The sequence below is a fragment of the Neodiprion virginianus genome, chromosome 6, assembly GCF_021901495.1.
Source record: "Neodiprion virginianus isolate iyNeoVirg1 chromosome 6, iyNeoVirg1.1, whole genome shotgun sequence".
NCBI classification, from domain to species: domain Eukaryota; kingdom Metazoa; phylum Arthropoda; class Insecta; order Hymenoptera; family Diprionidae; genus Neodiprion; species Neodiprion virginianus.
The window spans coordinates 13,265,751-13,283,172 of record NC_060882.1 but is presented as its reverse complement, the minus strand read 5'-3'; the positions used below and the strand labels follow the sequence as shown (position 1 = coordinate 13,283,172).

The 17,422-nt window shown below is 40.4% G+C and overlaps 1 protein-coding gene across 4 annotated transcripts in view; it reads right to left on the bottom strand.

Moving 5' to 3' along the window:
* Window positions 1-17,422, bottom strand: part of LOC124307480 (dipeptidase 1-like) — a 1,861,010-nt gene that overhangs the window by 543,658 nt on the left and 1,299,930 nt on the right. The window lies entirely within an intron of this gene.

The following is a 17,422-nucleotide window of genomic DNA, read 5'->3' as shown; positions in this document are numbered from 1 at the left end:
TTGTTAATAATATTGGTGGGTTGCGTACTCTTTCCCGAGAATCGGGGTTCGGTCAGCTAGCAAGTATACCCCTCTATACTTGCAGACTGCACGGATGGTCTTTTATTCAACCGATCCTGACTTGCCTAGCTGGTTTTGTGTCCTCAAGGGAATCAATAGGGGAAACACATCATTTCCGAGTTAGATCTCAAAGCCCGTAGCAGGGACCTCGCAAACCGATCTTCAGGACGAGTATATTACAGGAGAATCTGTGGATATTGTGAACGATTGTGAAATTACGAGCCATGGAATCAAAGGAGAAATAATATCCGCAGCGTACTATTGCATGAAACTGTTAGAGAAATTAAATGTCATTATTAAAACACCAACAATCAAATCCAACCGATCAAAAATCTTGGGTAGTGAAATGGCGGAAAAAATCATCGATCTAATAAACGGCGAAGAGGTTACTGAAGAAACAGAACTCTTGACTGCAGAGGAAACTGTAGTGGACACTGTAGGGGAAGTCGGTGAAGGGTATACTGCACATACAATCGTCAAAGAAAAGCTTTCCACTTCACCCGGAAAAGTGATAATAATCTAGAAAGCGATCCAGTTCCACCAGAAACGAAGGTAAATTGAAATGTATATTGGGCTGATTCAAAAAAAACGGCCAATTTTTTTTTTCGAAATTTTCACATAAAAACTTCCGAGAAGGTGTGAAAAGACGCCTGTAAAAAGCAGAGCCCTCAATATTATTATTAAGAGGTCGCGCATCGGGAATTTCTATTTCCCGTTTAAATAACATAGGAATAAATTTTTTTAAATTTTGCAATTTCGTATTTTTGCAACGGCTCATTGAAATAGCGGACCAAAGCATATTTTTGTAGGAAATTTGACGCTCTACAAAAAAAGTCCTTATAAAGTTTTCGATAGTCACACTCCTTCAATTCGAGGTCAAAGTTGAACTTACAAAAAAATTCAATGTTTTTTTTTTTTCGATGATACTATGAATCTTTTCTCATTATTTTGTTATAAAGATATATTTAATAAATATATCTTACTCTAATTGGGCTTTTTCGATCATTAATTTTCCCATCGAGTCAATATAAAGTTACCTCACAAAAATGCGATGTTAAATAATAAACATGTTGTCATGGAGAATCCATAACTGATGCACTTGACTATTTAAAAATGTAATTGTTCCGAAATCTATCCTCTTTATAACAAAATAATGAGAAAAGATTCATAGTATCATCGAAAAAAAAAAACATTGAATTTTTTTGTAAGTTCAACTTTGACCTCGAATAACTTTTGAAGGAGTGTGACTAAAGAAAACTTTGTAAGAACTTTTTTTGTAGAGCGTCAAATTTCCTACAAAAATATGCTTTGGTCCGCTAATTCAATGAGCCGTTGCAAAAATACGAAATTGCAAAATTTAAAAAAATTTATTCCTGTGTTATTTAAACGGGAAATAGAAATTCCCGATGCGCGACCTCTTAATAATAATATTGAGGGCTCTGCTTTTTACAGGCGTCTTTTCACACCTTCTCGGAAGTTTTTATGTGATGATTTTGAAAAAAAAAGATTAGCCATTTTTTATGAATCAGCCTAATGTATATATTTAAAAAAAAATGTATCAACGAAAATTTCATATAATGTTAAAATTTTGGGGAGAAAATTCATTGGAAAAGAGAATCATCTTTCATTTTCGAATACAGGTAAAGGCAGTAAGACTTGCCAAACTGCATCCAAAATGGACATTCAAAACGATTGCAACCAAAATCTTGCGAAAACTAACAAGTGCTAGACAGCTGTGGTGATGAAAGAATCAAATAGAGAAGGGTAGAATAAAGCACGACAAATACCAAATTATCGATTCGTGGGTCTACGATCGTTTTGAAGATGTCAGAAATAAAGGGCGTATGGTTATAACCAGAATGTTGCGGCAGTGGGCGATGGTAGCAGCGGCTTCATTACAATCCGCAGATTTTGAATTTGAAGCTTCAGAATCGTGGTGTGATAAGTTCAAGGCAAGGCATAGGATCCGGCAGCGACATGTTAGGAAATATGTCAACGAAAAGGAAAAGCGTACGTTCGAAGAATTATTGCAAACTGCAGAGACGTTTCAACGTCAGACAGCTGCTGTAATTCCGTACTTCGACCCTGATTATGTGATAAATACGGATCAAACCAGATGCGAATATCACATCAGTAGTAAAAGAACATTGTCGCACCGAGATGAAAAAGTTACGGAAGCTGCTGTCAGCCAATTAAATCACTTGACACATTTATATACTGCCCAATACGGTCTAGCACTTTCCGGAAAACTCCTGCCAAGAGTCTTCATCTGCCTTCAAGAAGTTAGCGGAAAATTTGGTCCTAAAGAGCGACAAAAGGTAAACCGACTCATGTAACAATATCTGAACGTTTATGTAACCGCCATATGATCTAACATATGATCAGTTCTTGGAAAAACATATACAACCATATGTCAAAACGGAGCCATTCTTGTTTATAGTTGATTCGTGGGATGGACAGAGCGAGCCTTCGTTATACGACGGTGAATTTGTGGATAGAAATAGAATACCAAGCTGTTCGTTGAAAGTAATTCCTCCGAAGTGTACGCCGCTATATCAACCCTGTGACGTATACTTTTACCGACAAATAAAAAATTTCATCCGAAAACTGCAGAACTGCTCTACGCTCATTGCACAGCAAAGGGCTATCACAGATAGACGCGACGCAATAAAAATAAACGCATTGATTCATAATCAATTGCAGGCGCCAGTTTTCGCAAAAATGATCCGTTATACGTAGCTTGCCTCAAAATTATTGCCTACGAGTGAAATCTTCAACAATATCAGCGAAGTTTCTTTGCCGGATGAAATTCACACCAAAAAGTGTGACTGTGGCAAACCTGCCTTTGCATGATGCTCATAGTGCTCAGAATTTCTATGTTTCGAATGTTTCTACGATCTTTATCATCCAAAAGAATGCACTGTATTCCTACAGAGTGAAGATGAGAATCAAACATAGCATTTAATATAACAATTGATATAAGAATAAACTATAAGAATTGATATATGAATTGATATGAGAATTTGTATAAGAATAAAATATAAAAATTGATGTAAGAATTCATATAAGGATAAAATATAAGAATGTATATAAGAATGAAATATAAAAATCAATATAAGAATTAGTATAAAAAATTAATATAATAATGAATTATAGAAATATGAGAATTCAAAAAAATTGTAATTCCTCAAAACCATACACGTAAATATTATATAATTAATCGATCAAACGACCCCGCCGAAGGCGGGTGAAGTTCGATCGCAATTATATGAAGCGTCTCGTTCTCGATGATTTTACTCGTAGTAACATCAGTTGCGGCAAATTTCACAGTTTTCAGAGTTTTTTTTTTTTGTGTGTGTGTGAGGGCACCCCTGACTACACCTCTGGTGCTGTCGGGTGGCGCCCTCTATCCTCATATCGTTTTGTTGTGCGACACGAACAACGAGTAAGAGTACGAAGAATTCAAATTATAAACAAATTAACAAGAATTCCGAGGACGCAAATATGCCGAAAGAAAAGAAAAGAGAGTGGTCGAGGTCGAGATCTAATGAAAGGAGGAGGAGTCAGGATACGAGGTTTCAAAATATGCAAGCGCAATTGGATAACCTCACTAGCCTTGTTGTCGAGTTGACGCGGAGCATGGCCGCGCGTGAACCCACGCCGCCAAAAGAAAAAAAACGACCAAGATTCCCTCCCAGGTAAGAATTATACAGGTTCATCACCCCCTCCCCCGTTGCTTGCTATCTCTTTTTCTTTCGAACATCGGCATGGAGGAAATTCTCTCAGTAAGACCGAACAAACCTCGACAAGTTCCACACGAACTTTAGAGATTAGGTTGCACATCTCAATTAATTCCACACGAATTTCCGAGAAAATGACGGTAAAAAATTGCGTAATCTTCAACTAGAGGATATATCGCCCTGTCAGCGTCAATGAGATAATGAATAACCGATAGGTTATCTCTACCGCCCCCCTCTTTTTTTCTCAACAGATGAACAGAAGGACGGGGAGAATGGAAATATGACGGGAAGTGCCACCGAAACTCCCAAAGAGCAAAACCTCTCGCCTGAAACCAACAAGAGTAGTATAGATATGACAGTTCTAGACCAAGCCATTACGTAACCAGGTAACGTAACCATGTGACGTAACCGGCTGACGTGCCCACGGCGGCCATTTCGAAAATGGCGGTCATTTCGACGGCGGCCATTTTGACGGCGGCCATTTTTGGTTTTTGATGACGGCCATTTTGATTTTTTATTGGCGGCCATTTTTGATTTTTTGATGGCGGCCATTTTTGATTTTTTGATGACGGCCATTTTGATTTTTGCTTAGTCGGACGAGTGGCCATTTTGATGGCAGCCATTTTGATTTTCACTTAGCCGGATGAGCAGCCATTTCGATTTTTGCTTAGCCGGATGAGCAGCCATTTTGATTTTTATCGTCAAACAGTTTGATAATGTGATTTATTTCTTGGTCGGATGAATAGCCATTTTGATTTTTCGCCGTTACCCGTAAACTTTCGCGCCAATAGTTTGCCCCAGGCGAAAAATAATATTTTCTACGTACTTCGAATACATTCTTTTACGATAATTGACCGGATGGCGACATCGCAATTAGATTTCGCGCTAATAGTTTGCCCCAGGCGAAAAATAATATTTTCCACATACTTCGAATACATTCTTTTACGTTAATCGACCGGATGGTGACATCGCAATTAGATAGACAGGGAATGCCGATGACGATCCGTAAACTTTCACGCTAATAGTTTACCCCCAGAGCGAAAATTTTACATTCGAAAAATATTAGTAGAATTTATTGTAGTTATATGTAAACATATATATATATATATATATTTCGAATTACAGTTACACCTAATTTTAAGTAAAGCTGGGGATGTTCGCCACAATTATATAGGTCGGGAATGTGATGGCGAATCGTAAACTTTCACGCTAATAGTTTTACTCCCCAGAGCAAAAATAATATTTTTCACATACTTCGAATACACTCTTTTGTGTTAATTGACCGGATGGTGATGCCGCAATTAGATAGGCCGGGAATTTTGATGATGATTCGTAAACTTTCGCTTTCAAGAATTTATTAGGGGGGAGAGTGTGGTTAGTTGGTATATAAATCGCGAGCTTATTCAACACGTTATATTGTTCTCAAAGTTTTCCCATTGTGAACTTCAGTATCCATAGTACGTCAAATTTATAAAATGTACATCGAACGTGATGGATCTGAATAAAATCAACCTCGTCTGTCGCCTGGAAACGCTACCCCCCACGAGAATGTCAGATCTGGAGGTTGGGGAGGAGTACAGCGTGACGGGGGTGAGACGCGTAAATACTCAGTACGGCACGAGTATTCTTCTCGCGCTCAATGAACAATTTGAAATATTTTTACCCCCACGAATTGTAAGCCTCATGGAAAATGATGTGGTGCAATTCAACGCCATGCAAAAGACAATAATCGAGGGCATTCTACGAATGAAATATCAAGGAGGCGAATACAACAAAATTTGAATTTTTGTGTGACAGATGAGCAATTTGAGCGTAACAAACAGCACTGTTCCAATTTGCAATATGGAGATGATCATGGACATTCAAAGTTTCGTTGGCCCCAACGATAAATTTATACCCAAGGAACTTTGCATCATAAACATAAACTCATTGGGTTTGAGCCGCATTCTCTTCGAACCGCCGTACGCTTGGGCGGATGTACCAGCTCAACACAAAGCTACTAACGCTTGGCTAACGCACAATTTTCATGGAATACCTTTGAATGCGGGAATCGAACCTTATGCTGAGGTGCAGAATATTGTAAAAAAGGCTTTTAAATATGCATGCTATGTATATGTCAAAGGTGAGGAGAAGAAATGGTGACTGACAGAGATCCTTGGTGGGACGAAACGAGTAATAAACATGGAAGATTTACACATTTCACCACCATCACTGAAAAAACTGAACGTATGGAAGAGGCGGGCTGGTGTTGTGATTATCATGGAAACGCTTCAAAGGGAGTAGTGTATATATGCCGGTTCTAAATCAAAGACGGCGGCGCTCCCCCCCCAGCTCCCACCCTTTCCCCCCACCCCCCCCCCCAATCCGCGGCGGGACCCCCCTCCCCCCCAACCGCGGCCCCCCCCGCCAATCCACGGTGCTGCCCCCCCCCCCCCCCGCTGATCATTTTCTCGGTTTGCCGCAAGATGGCTGTTTTCATGGGATTTGACACACGCACACACACACACACACACAAAATAATTCCTGTCGCGATTTGTTTGGCGCAGGAAAGCCGCGCATAAATCGGATAGGGTGAAACCCGCTAGATCTATTGAAAAAATTCCAGGAAATGACCCCTGAAGAAAAGTTTAAAACGGCGTTTTGAATGCTTTTAACAATTTTTTTAATTAACATCAATTACATTGAGTTTTCTTATTGTATTCTGAATTATCTTATTCTAAATTTTAACGAGTAAAATTATACATATTATTCTCAATATCCATGTTAATTTAACATATCATTATTCCAAAATTGACTTATACCAATTTTTTAACAGTACCACTGATCGGATTATATTCAACAATGCGATCATGCAAGATCACGCAGAAGGCAGAAGTGTGTGGCGGGAACGTAATGCTACAGTCAAATTCCAATCGAATGTCCACAGGTCCAGTTTTCAATGTTGCGTTCTGCTTGGAGCAATCGATGACGATAAGAGGAGCTCGGTTTATAAATTCACGCCTCGTTAGCAAAGGCTCAGCTTCTTTGTTATAGTAGCTCATTTAAAACCGAACATACGAGTACATATCATAGAGAATAGCGGGGGATGTGCAGGCTCGGACTTGTTCGCTATAAAGAGTCGTAAAACCCAAAACTGTGTGTACACATACCATCCGGTGAAGAGCGGGCAGGATAAGATTTTTCTCACATCACACACTGTTCGCCGCCCGCTTTTCGTTGACCGATTTTTCCCACCACATGACCCACGCTGCTTAACGACTCATAAAACTCAAAAACTACATTAGGCGGCGGCGGGTTCGTGGAGAGGGGGAGGGGGAGGGGGTGAAAACCTGTTCCAACACGCTTTTAGGCAAGATGCAGCTGCGGAACTGGGTGACTTCAAACTGGCAGATAAACCGCAAAAATTTAGGGATGGTGGGGGCGGGGACTGCGGACCCCAGCCGTCTTTGGCGTCATTTTTTACATGAATTTCATCATCTCTGCAGAGCCGGGAGAGCAATAAAACCCAAAAATTTAGGGATGGCGGGTCGGATAAAGAGCGGGCCAAGTCGTCTCTGACGTCATTTTTCCCTCCGAGATGCGCAGAACGCAGTGCGCACCACATCTCTGACGTAATTTCACCCTCCGATATGCGCAGAACGCAGTGCGCACAGTTCCCAAATTCTTGCGATCTATCGGCCTATATACATATAAGCTCAACGCATCCGATGCAGACTCGCCAGTCTTACACGATACGTGCAAATCAAAAAAGTTATACAAAGTTCGGCTTATATCAACGTCAAAGTCATGGCAGTCGAAGCGTATATGGGACTTGCGGAGCAGATGGAGAGGACGTACAACTTGCTGAGAGAGCAACCACCCGGAGAAGAGAATGACGCCGTCATCAATCATTGGGCTGGTATTGGAATTGCGAATATCCAAGTTCTGCGCGATATTTCCATGCAACAAGGAACAACCGTTGGTGCGAAAATACGGATCCAACATACGATCGCACTCCTGCAATCTTGGGTGACGAAGATCAAGCAGTTGCAGCAGCGCACAGTGGTGACGGGTGGAAATATCGTTACTCCTGCGGGTGTACAATGGGACGACGTGGATAGCGCTTTTGCTAGCCGAATCAGAACGTGGGTTGTCACAAATCTCCGTCATAAAAATTTGGACGCCTTTCTGGACGATGTGCAGCGCGTCGTCACCGAGGAGTTGGAGCTGATACTGCGCGAGGAGGGAAATGTGAAGGTTAACCTCATATTATCGTGCAAATTCGAAAATGCCAAGCACGAAGAGATCTCCACTGAAGGTAAGAGTTTCAACACCTCCAACGTGGCGATTCTCCTCCCATCAAGCGATATAAATGGTTGGTTTATACGTGCACGGGGTGATCTGCAGTCAAAGGTGGAAGATTTCGAGCAACGCGATTCCGGCTGGAGTATGATTGAGATGATTAACCTCACTGTAAATATCAATCGCTACCAGCCTCTCGCCGCGGGGGCTTCAACATTCGTCGACCTGCCCCAAGACATTCGACATAAAAAGGCTGTGATTAACGTGAGGAACGAGGACGAAAGATGCCTTCTCTGGTCCGTCACAGCAGCCCTCCACCCGGTCAACACCCACACCGATAGGACTCCCAACTATCGTCGATATATTTCCGAGTTGGACTGTACAGGTATTAATTTCCCTGCTACTCTACATGATGTGAAAAAGGTTGAGAGATTGAATAATTTGCGCATCAATGTATATGGTATAGAATCTCAAACTTTTTCGCATCATGCAAAATCAAATAAAAGCGTCATCGTGCCAATTTATTTGAGTGAAAATTTGCATAGCGTGAACATTGACACGATCCATCTTCTAATGGTTGAGAGTAATCCGGAAGACGATATGACTGGTGAGTTTGCACCGAGATTCCATTTTGCTTGGATTAAAGATCTGTCCCGATTGGTGAGCAAACAATTGTCTGATCATAATGGCCAGCTGTTTTTATGTGACAGATGTTTGTGCCACTTTAGCGTGAAATACGCCTACGACAATCATCGACAAGGTTGTATTATGCTAAATAAAGTACGCATGGAATTTCCCAAGTGTAAAGATTTAGTATTTTCCAATTTTCAAAACAAAGGCACCGTTCCATTCGTCGTATACGCCGATCTCGAATGTATATTAATCCCTGAACCTGTGGATGAATTTGAAACTCGTAAGACTTGTGAAATTCAAAAGCATATCCCGCACAGTGTAGCGTACTATGTACATTGCGCGTACGATGAGACTTTATCGGAGTTCCACGGTAAACGCGGTGTCGATTGCATAGATTGGTTTATGAAACAGCTTAAAGATTTATCAATTCAAGTAGAGTCACGCATCAAAAACATAATTCCGATGAAGTCTCTTACCCAAGTGCAACGCGATCGTCACATGCGCGCAAAGAATTGTTATATTTGTAAAAAACCGTTTACGCCTGAGGAGAAAAAGTGTTATGATCACTGTCACTTCACGGGTAAATATCGTGGTCCTGCTCATAATCGATGTGATTTGAATTTCAGAGAGTCGCACACAATTCCAATAGTTTTTCACAATTTGTCCGGTTACGATGCTCACTTTTTAATATAATCCCTCGCGTCAACTTTTCCCGGTAAAATTACACTGCTACCCATAAATAAGGAAAAATATAAATCCTTCAAGAAACGCGTCGATGGAACAATGATGCACTTCAGATTCATCGATTCGTTCCGATTTATGGCTAGCAGCATCGATAAACTTTCCACATATTTGACCGATACCGATAAACGCATAACACGCAAATTTTATAATAACCCGACTCAGTTCAGTATGATGACCCGCAAAGGCGTTTTTCCCTATGAATACGTCGATTGTTGGGGGAAACTCGATGAACCGCGATTACCTGCAAAGAAGCATTTCTACTCGCACCTCTGCGATGCAAATATTTCAGACACCGATTATGAGCACGCGAAAACTGTTTGGGAGGAATTCCATTTAGAGTCACTGGGAGGCTATTCAGATTTATATTTAAAGACCGATGTTCTTTTGCTTGCCGATATTTTCGAAAATTTCCGCGCTAGCTGCTTCAAAACATACGATTTAGATCCGTTGCACTACTGCACTGCACCGGGACTTGCTTTTGACGCGATGCTCAAGCATACTAATGTAAATTTGCAACTTTTAGACAACCCTGAAATGATGTTATTTATTGAAAGAGCCATTCGAGGCGGCATAGCACAATGTTCTAATCGACACGCTCGGGCCAATGATAGATTCATGGGAACAGATTTTGATCCAAACAAAGCGGAATCGTATCTTATGTATTTTGACGTGAATAACCTGTACGGTGCAGCTATGAGCGTGCATTTACCAATCGGTTCGTTCGAGTGATAGTATCAGCACATCGATATAACGAACCATCCGGACGATTCGCCGATCGGCTACTTTCTGGAGGTATTTTTGGACTACCCTGTGGAACTCCACGAGGATCACAAAGACTTACCCCTTCGTCCCGAACATTTCACTCCTCCAGGTAGAAAAATGCCAAACTCGCAACCACCCTTCACCCCAAAACAAAGTATATATTGCACTATAGAAATTTGAAACAGTGTTTGAGTTTAGGATTAAAAGTAACGAAAGTGCACAGAATTTTGAAGTTTGCACAATCTCTATGGCTCGAGCCTCACATCACTCTCAACACAGACATGCGTAAGCGGTCTAGGAATGAATTTGAGAAAAACTTTTACAAACACATGAATAACGCTGTGTTCGGCAAGACTACGGAGAATGTGCGAAATCATAAAGATGTTGAATTGGTTACAAAATGGGACGGAAGAGGTGGTGCGAGAACGCTTATTGCCCGAGCAAACTTTCGCAGCTGCACCATATTTGGCACTGATATGGTTATCATTGAAATGAATCGTGTCAAAGTTCACGTCGCCAAACCTATTCACATCGGCGCATCAATTCTAGATCTGTCAAAAATCTTTCTGTACGATTTCCACTATGATTATATTAAAACCAACTTTTCGAATAAACAGGCTAAATTGATGTATACCGACACAGACAGCCTTATTTATCAATTCAATGTCCCTGATATCTACGATATCATCAAACGTGATGTAGATACAATGTTTGACACCTCTGACTATCCGCCCGACAATGTGTATGGTATTCCCCTTAAAAACAAAAAACAACTAGGGCTAATGAAGGATGAAAATAATGGTAAAATTATGACAGAGTTTGTGGGACTGCGAGCAAAGCTGTACACATTTACCACGACGGCTGAGGATGACGATAAATATGACGGTGGCGTAATAGTGAGTAAGCGCGCCAAGGGTGTTAGAAATTCATCGATAAATAGCATCGCGTTTGATGATTATAAGCGCTGTCTGACGGCTTACCGAGAGTTGACTCTTCCACAGTGTTTAATACGCAGCAAAAATCACGATCGTACAAAAAAAATTGACTCTGAGTTGGCAGGATGACAAGCAGCTATTGATACCTGGACAGACCGACACCGTACCTCGGGGGTTTGTCCCAGCCCCCCAATAGCTATAGGATAAACTGTAGACATAGAATTGATGTAAATATTTGATGTTTGACGCCTCGCACGACCCACCATCGGGCGAAAACGTTTCACCATCAATACGATATTTAATGGATTTAAAAATGTGAATTCATATACTCAACAATTATTTATTTATTACTAGGGGCTTCGCCCCTGCGCGCTTCGCGCGCCAACCCTATCTCGGCGCTACGCGCCTCGGGCACTCGGTGCTGCGCGCCTCACTATTTCCTTACGCATTGTCTAGTAGACAGGCGAATTCCTTCATGTTGATTTGATGACAAGTCTGCACTTGCTGTCCACTTCAATTCCTTTTGTGCTTACTTTTATTTTTCTCATCAATCGAAGCTTCCAATCGTTGGTTGAAAATTGGTGTTCCTTCTCTATTGATATTGATCTATCTCCTTGACTTGCTGAATTATTTTTGCTACCGCTCTGCCCATTATTCTCCAAAATCACCTTCTTTATATTATTTTCTTCTCTATATTTGTGTTGCTGTTCACTCCGCAAAACACCTCTTTCTCTTGTGGTTAACATAGATCCTGGTCGTCCTCTTGCCTTGTTATAGGAACATTTGTTTATTATCATTCTCTGGCTTATTTGGTTATTCGCACTTACAATTTTATTTTCCTTTTTCTTTTGTGATACGTCCGACCATCCACCGTCTCCATCGCCTTGTCTGCTGCTTGAAACTCCTCCTTTCTCCACTGTCATCGTAAATCCTGGCTGTCCTTTTGACTGTTTGGTGACATATATAGATTTACTATTATTTGATCTTTACTTTTCGTACTTATTGCTCACTATCTAAATTTTATTCTGGTTCTGCAAGACATCAAAGTGTCCACTGTCTCCGTCGCCGGTGAAGAGTAGCGAGAATTGTATTTTATTTTGTGATCTGATCCGGTGTGGATGAATTTGTTCTTCGCGATACACGATTAAACATATCTCAAAAATGTCCGCAGCTGCAGCTAATTCTGCTTCTCCCCCGTATATTCCATTTTTATTCATATGTGATTTGTAATCACCAGGTGACCTAATTACAGCACCGTTTGACCCATTATCTGTAATAAGACCCGCAAATGTAGACCAATGATCCACTATATTTGCAACGATACTCAGTCTCACCTCTGCGTGTCGATCTTGAGTGCAGTATACACAATACGCCAACGCGCAAAAAAGACAATTCCCGTCGGGAATCATCTTGATAATTTGTATGTTTATTTTTTGCGTGGCAGAAACAGATACCTATAAAGATATTTGTCAAAGACTGTCATGAACAGCCAATGACAGCTGTCAAAGGGTTTGCTAGATGCTTTTTGTTTTGTTTTCGGGATCTCACCCCACCGCCAACTTCATGGGTATACTATTGTTATTATAATCTTTTTTTTACTATTGTTATTATAATCTTTTTCTACGTTCATTTGTTCGAAACTTTTTTATTAGATAGGGAGATTATCATTAATACATCGAGCAATTATTCATATTTATTCGTTGACCACGAGAAAAGTTTTCAGAAAATAAAGAAAGTTTTTCAAAAAATAAAATGTGTAATAATCGTATGGCGAAATTTCATATTATCATTATTATAATCATTATTTTCATAGTAAAAAGTATGGCACATGTGCGTACAAAGGAGATAAAATGTCGAAATATTTGTATATTCAAAATCTTTCATTGCAATTCGGAAAATACATACAAATTATGTTACACGTCTGTTTTATTTATCCAACTATTGTGCAAACTGTCAAAACCCAACCACTTCACATAGAACAGACTCCCCCGTTTGAGTAATACTTTCTCCACAAGGTAGCCGTCGGGATATTTCACTTTGGTGAGCTCTTCCTCGTAGAAGCCCCCCTCGATGGGATGATCTTGATAATCGGTAAGTTTGTAGGTGGGTGGATTGGTATTTTTCTCCTCACTCACGGTGAATATTTCTGTCGTCCAATTGGGTGTATAGCCTTTTTCGAATACATTCTTGTACTTGCTCATTCGAACTCGATTGCCTACGCTGAATTTCCGCGCTCGATCACTTCGTTCGATTTGCCAAGGCTTGTACACGCTACGATACAGCTGTTTTTCATTCTCCGTGCTAACATCCACCGGTTTCATCCGAATCGTGCGATGTTTGGTGTTGTTGTAGGACTTGTGAAATCCTAGGAGAGTAAACCACATCCACATTTCATTTTTTCAATGTGAGAATAAGAACGTTCGCATATCGATGCCTTTAAGTTGCTAAGTGTCAAATACATGTTGATATTGTGCTACATCATGAGGGCTTTCAATTTGCTGTTGTGAAATTCTTTGCATTGATCAACGTATAGATGTGCAGGTATACGGCTCTGGGTCAGTACAGATTTCATAGCAGCAGCCGCATCTTTCCCCCCACCACGGATGAGGATGAAACAAAAATGTGACAACGGTGTTAAAGTGGGTAAGCGTGTCAAGGATGCGAAAACTGCAACGATAAATAACATCACGTTTATTGATTGTAAGAACCGTCTGAGGAACTTACCAAGGGTTGATCAACCCACAGTGCCTAATACGTAGTAAACAAACGCGAGGTTAGCTCCAATGTACTGAAAAATTGATCATGAGTTGACAAGACGGTAATATGCAACCGATACCTGGGCAAACAGGCACCAGAACTTGGAGGGTGTGCTGCAACCCCGCAATAGACTAGCCGTAGGCTGGAACTGAGGGCATAGAACCGTTGTAAATATATGCGCATGACACCCATGGCAATAGTTCATGAAGCAGAGACGTTTCGCCGGCAATACGATATTGAGCAGATCGAAGTTTTAAAATTCGAATACCGTATAAATTCATGTATTCATCAATTATTTATTCATTTATTAATTACATATTGAACAATTATTCATATTCATTCGTTTACCACGAGAAAAGTTTCCAGAAAATGGAAAAAAGTTTCCAGAAAACGAAAGAAAGTTTTCCGAAAACTTTTTTCCCATTTCATTTACACGTAAAAATAGTTTTCAGAAAATGAAAAAAAGTTTTCAGAAAATGAAAACAAGTTTTCAGAAAATGAAAAAGAGTTTTCGGAGAACGAAAAAAATTTTTCCCATTTGATTAGCACGTAAAAAAAGTTTCCAGAAAACATTTTTTCCATTCAATTAACACGTAAAAAAGTTTCCAGATAAAAAAAGCTCTCGGAAAATGAAAAAAAGTTTCCAGAAAACGAAGAAAAATTTCCGAAAATGAAAAAAAGTTAACCAAAAAATAAAATGAGCATTAATCGTGTCGAAAAATTATAGATTGTCATTATTTTTATTATCATTATCACTATTATTGTTATCATTATTTGAAGGCCTTTGATCACGGCAGGCAAGTGCGGAGGTGTCCCCTGCCGCCAGGGTCCGGCACTACCGACGTCGAGGCCGCCTGCAGCCCCTCTCTGCCGCAGTCCAGGAGGACCTCGATCCTCGCCTCTTCCAAGGTCTTCGCAGGAGCTGTCCTTGCCCGGGTGGTAATGACCCCAGGATTTAGAGTTCGCATGATTGGGGTACGCATACGACGTCCTGGCGCGGAGCTTCGGGGGCGACACAGCCAAAATATTAGTCCACTTGTGGAATGCTAGGACACAGCCGCCCCCGAAGCTCCGCGCCAGGACATCGTATGCGTACCTCAATCATGCGGACTCTAAATCCAAGGGTCATTACTACGCAAGCAATGACAGCTCTTGCGACGACCTTGGAAGGGGTGAGGATCGCGGTCCTCCTAGACTGCGGCAGAGAGGGGCTGCAGGCAGCCTCGACGTCGATAGTGCCGGACCCTGGTAGCAGGGGACACCTCCACCATCGCCTGCCGTGATCAAAGGCCTTTAAATGATGATAATAATGATGATGATGATAATAATAATAATGACAATCTATAATTTTTCTATACGATTAATGCTCATTTTATTTTTTGGTGAACTTTTTTTTAATTTCAGAAATTTTTCTTCGTTTTGTTACGGGGTAGGTTGCGTAGGCTCCGATGAGCGGTAATCGGAGCTTACTCCACGCCCAGCCAAGGTGTTATTTGGCTATTGTAGGGTCCGTTCACGTCGACTATGCACTTGCGTGCTACTACTCCCAATGCAGGAAGGGAATGGAATAGAAAGGGATCGGTATTAAGGGAAGGTAAACGATTTAAAGTATATGATTGTTTATTCGTGGTCAATGCAACGGAGTCGGTCAAGGGAAAAAGGGTACGGTCTTGATTTAGAGGGATAGGTGTCTTGCTTGAGTGCCGGGATGGATCTGCCTGCTTCTGCCGGATGTAGCAGGCGAGCTAGCCGCGAGTTACAGGAGAACCTGCTGACTCGCGAACGATAAGGGTAGACTACAGAGCGTAAGGTAACTAAGAGCGTGGGAAAGGAATATGAAGTCTGGAGGACGTAACACGCCCCCCCTTGGGGAAGAACATTCGGTAAGGGTACGAAATAGAATGTTCGGAAGGAAGCGGAAGGCCATGAAACGTAGTGACTCACTTACAGAATATTACAAAGTAAGGTCTTAAAATCTAGCGCCTAGATGTTAGTGCGCGTTTAAGTGGGTTAGTGTACATTTGAATAAAAAAAAAAATTTATAAATGACATCTTATCGTACTGAATCACTTACAGAATATTACAAAGAAGGGTCTTAAAATATAGCGCCTAGATGTTAGTGCGCGTTTAAGTGGGTTAGTGTACATTTGAATAAAAAAAAATTTTATAAATGACATCTTATCGTACTGAATCACTTACAGAATGTTACAAAAAGGAGTCTTAAAATATAGCGCCTAGATGTTAAGCCCGCTGCACACGAGGCTTGTTTTGCTGATAGATCGCATGCGGGGTACTAGGATGGCTGCTCTGCTGGGAGCGCTGCTAGAAAGTGGCGCCTCTGATGGCTCTGAAGCGTGGTCGCGTGCTGGATTTCGGTGATAGAACGTGTGCTATTTTTCGTGATGGTTTTCTTGCGCGTAGCAAAATACTATTTTTAAAAACCTGATAAAAAAACGACGAACGAGAAATTTTTATTTTCCACGTGTTCCTTTTCAAAATTCAAAAGTCGAAAAAAACACCCTATCGTGCTTTTATCTCCGTAGAAAAGCAAAAAAAACTTTTAAGCAGCCTGAAGGGAATGATAAATGAGAAATTTCCATTTTTCATGTGTTCCTTAAATTTTCAATTTTCAAAAATCGACAAACAAACCAGAAAAAAATGATGAACGAAGGAAATTTTTGTTTTCCACGTTTTCCTTAAATTTTCAAAATTCAAAAATCGAAAAAAAACAATCATGACAATTTCTTCGATGTAAAATCTTGTTCGATCGAGGGGGAATAAATTCTGGTTAGAAAGTGACAGAAAAAGAGTACACCAACCTGTTTTGACATCACCGACAACCAAAAAATCTTGATTTTCATTTTCTTTTATAAAAATTCCATTCCATAAGTCTCCTGTTTGTTTTTTCATTTCGTTATTTATGTTTAATATTTCACGTCATTCTTTATGTATAATTGTAAGCATTAAAAATTACTCCAATTGCTAAAATTAAGGTCAATGCGAAGCGGCAAGATCGATGAAGGAACAAAAATTAACTACAGTTCACAGTTCTCAGGAACTATGGATTTTTCTCGGTCGAACTTTTCTCTCTGACACCAGCTTCGATAATCGTTGAGAAAAAGTCGTAAAAAAATATAATCGTTCCCTTCGTCGCTTGCACTTCGAACGACACTCTGGCCATTCACACTCTCCGGAATTTCTCGAAATTTCCCAGAAGTCCTCGGCGAATATCCAAAAACTCGAGAATCTGTGTAATTTTGGAGGGATTCTTTTTTCAATTGTCGATGCTGCTTAGTCAAAGAGATATTTTCAAAAGTCTTTCGTACACAAACAAAATTCGAATAATATAAAACCAGTAATGGCATTTATTTATTTCTGTATAAACATTGTACAAATACTGTCAAATACAAATACAAGCCGCGGCCGCAGTGCTAGTAAATAAATTAATAAATGAATAAATACTATGAAATTGCTCGTAGAGCAACGACTAATAGTTACCTCGTTCAATAG